Source organism: Chiloscyllium plagiosum, chromosome 35 (assembly GCF_004010195.1).
Source record: "Chiloscyllium plagiosum isolate BGI_BamShark_2017 chromosome 35, ASM401019v2, whole genome shotgun sequence".
NCBI lineage: Eukaryota > Metazoa > Chordata > Chondrichthyes > Orectolobiformes > Hemiscylliidae > Chiloscyllium > Chiloscyllium plagiosum.
The window spans coordinates 5065910-5069110 of NC_057744.1; the positions used below are offsets into that span (position 1 = coordinate 5065910).

Below are 3201 nucleotides of genomic sequence, written 5' to 3' on the forward strand. Positions count from 1 at the left end.
CTGTCATGCAGTTTAAATAAGGACTCATTGGTGATATATGTGCAGTGGCAAATTGTCTGCAGACAGATACTGTATCTTTGCCCAGATACACTGTTTGCTTTTAAGGAGACAAAGCCCAAAAAATAATCTCAAGGTCATTTATTCAAATAGATACCAACCAGAATCCAGATATTCAAACCAGTAAGATCCTAGATTCGGTGTTTGTGCTTAGTTACCTGAGAGACAGTCCAGAACTGGCAGAGTTATAGACCCCTGATAAATTGGGGGAGAAGGAATCCATTAGGGTTTTCTCATGGGTGCAGTCCTAATTAACAACTCACTGGAAATGGGCTCAGATTGACACTCGAGCAGAGAATGACCTTTTTAAAGAGTGGGAGCAGGAGCCCACAATTGAAGCCATTGGAGTCCACAGCAACCAGGATAAGCGGCAGGAATTGGAAAACCATCTGAAACGGCAAAACAGACAGAAGGAAATCTTTTTTTCTTTAAGTGTAGTGAATTGTAATCTGAACTGTACTGTCCAAAATGGCAATGGAAGCAAATTCAGCAGTAACTTTCAAATAGAATGGGATTAACAGTTAAAAGGTATGCAGGGTTATAGATGAAAGGCAAGTAAGGTGAGACCAATTGGTTACCTCTTTTAGAGAACAGGCACGAGGGGGTGAATGGCTTCCCTTTGGGCTCTGAGATTTTGGAAATAATACTGAGTTTTTTGATTCTCATTCAAACTCACTCTCAATCAGTGCAGTGGATCAATAAAATATTTCTTCAGATGATCTATATGGTTTCCAAATCGTTTGGATGATGATTTCTGTTAAATACGTTTGTTAAATGAAAATAAGGTGTGTTGACACTTGTTTGATTGTATTTTTACTAATGTTTTGATGCACACATGCTCTTAGTCAAAGGAAACATAGAAACATTGAAGATAGGTACAGGAGGAGGCCACTTGGCCCTTCGATCCTGCTTCACCATTCATCACAATCATGTCCAACTCAATAGCCTAATCCTGCTTTCTCCCCATAACCTTTGACCCCATTCACTCCAAGTGCTATATCTAGCCGCCTCTTGAATACATTCAATGTTTTGGCATCAACTACTTCCTGTGGTAATAAATTCCACAGGCTCACTACTCTTTGGGTGAAGAAATGTCTCCAAATCTCCGTCCTAAATGGTCTACCCAAATCCTCAGACTGTGACCCCCCAGTTCTGGGCACACCCACAATTGGGAACATCTTTCCTGCATCTACCCTGTCTCATCCTGTTAGAATTTTATGAGTCTCTATGAGATCCCTCCTCATTCGTCTGAACTCCAGCGAAAACAATCCTAACCGAGTCAATCTCTCCTCATACATCAGTCCAGTCATCCCCGGAACCAGCCTGGTAAACCCTTGCTGCACTCCCCTCAGGGTAAGAGCATTCTTCCTCAGAAAAGGAGACCAAAACTGCACGCAATATTCTAGTGTGGCCTCACCGAGGCCCTGTATCGCTGCAACAACACATCCCTGCTCCTGTATTCGAAACCTCTTGCAATGAAGGCCTTCTTTACCACCTGCTGCACCTGCATGCCTACCTTCAGCGACCAGTGCACAAGGACACCCAGATCTCGCTACACACTCCTCTTTCCCAATTTACAGCCATTCAGGTAGTAATCTGCCACCTTGTTTTTGCTATCAAAGTAAATAACTTCCTGATTTATCCAAATTATTCTGCATCTGCCATTGATTTGCCCACTCACCCAACCTGTCCAGGTCACACTGAAGGATCTCTGCATCCTCGTCACTGTTCACCCCTCCACCCAACTTGGTATCATCTGCAAACTTTGAGATGTAACATTGTGTTCCCTCATCCAAATCATTAATATATATTGTGAATAGCTGGGGTCCTAGCACCGATCCCTGTGGCACTCCACCAGTTACTGCCTGCCAATTTGCAAAGGACCCATTAATTCTTACTCTGTTTCCTCTCTACCAATTAGTTTTCTATCCATCTCATTACACTTCCTCTATTCCTACGCGCTTTAATCTTGCACAATAATCTCTTATGTGGGACTTTGTCAAACATTTCTGAAAGACCAAATATTGACTGGCTTCCCCCTTGTCAACTCTACTAGTTACAACTTCATAGAATTCCAACAGATTTGACAAGCATGTGACCTCCATAAATCTATGCTGACCCAGTCTGATTCTGCCACTGCTTTCTAAATGCTCTGCTATAAAGTCCTTGATAATGGATTCGAGGATTTTCACCACTACCAACGTTAGGCTTATTGGTTTATGATTTCCTGTTTTCTCTCTACCTCCCCTTCTGAATATTGGAGTGACATTAGCTACTGTCCAATCTGCAGGGACTGTACCAGAGTGTATAGAATCCTGGAAGATGATCAGGTGTACCCGAGAACTCTGTGGGAAGCTAGAGAAGTGATTGCTGGGCATCTTGCTGAGATATTTGTATCATCGATTGTCACAGGTGAGGTGCCGGAAGACTGGAGGTTGGCAAAAGTGGTGCCACTGTTTAAGAAGGGCGGTAAAGACAAGCCAGGGAACTATAGGACTGGTGAGCCTGACCTCGGTGGTGGGCAAGTTGTTGGAGGGAATCCTGAGGGACAGGATGTACATGTATTTGGAAATGTGTTGCTGGAAAAGTGCAGCAGGTCAGGCAGCATTCAGGGAACAGGAGAATCGACGTTTCGGGCATAAGCCCTTCTTCAGGAATGAGGAAAGTGTGGAGGAAGAGAGCTTCCTTGAAGAAGCTCTCTTCCTCCACACTTTCCTCATTCCTGAAGAAGGGCTTATGCCCGAAACGTCGATTCTCCTGTTCCCTGGACGCTACCTGACCTGCTGCGCTTTTCCAGCAACACATTTTCAGCTCTGATCTCCAGCATCTGCAGACCTCACTTTCTCCTCATGTATTTGGAAAGGCAAGGACTGATTAGGGATAGTCAACATGGCTTTATGCGTGGGAAATCATGTCTCACAAACTTGATTGAGTTTTTTTGAAGAAGTAACAAAGAGGATTGATGAGGGCAGAGCAGTAGATATGATCCACATGGACTTCAGTAAGGCGTTTGACAAGGTTCCCCATTGGAGACTGATTAGCAAGGTTAGATCTCATGGAATACAGGGAGAACTAGCCATTTGGATACAGAACTGGCTCAAAGGTAGAAGACAGAGGGTGGTGGTGAAGGGTTGTTTTTCAGAC

The 3201-nt window shown here is 43.9% G+C and overlaps 1 long non-coding RNA gene across 1 annotated transcript in view; it reads right to left on the reverse strand.

The window, feature by feature from the left end:
- Positions 1 to 205: 205 nt before the first annotated feature.
- LOC122540606 overlaps positions 206 to 3201 on the reverse strand; it is a 33498-nt gene continuing 30502 nt past the window's right edge. Inside the window, exon 3 of the long non-coding RNA XR_006309360.1 lies at positions 206 to 446. This is a non-coding gene — a long non-coding RNA (uncharacterized LOC122540606). The remainder of the gene's footprint in view (positions 447 to 3201) is intronic.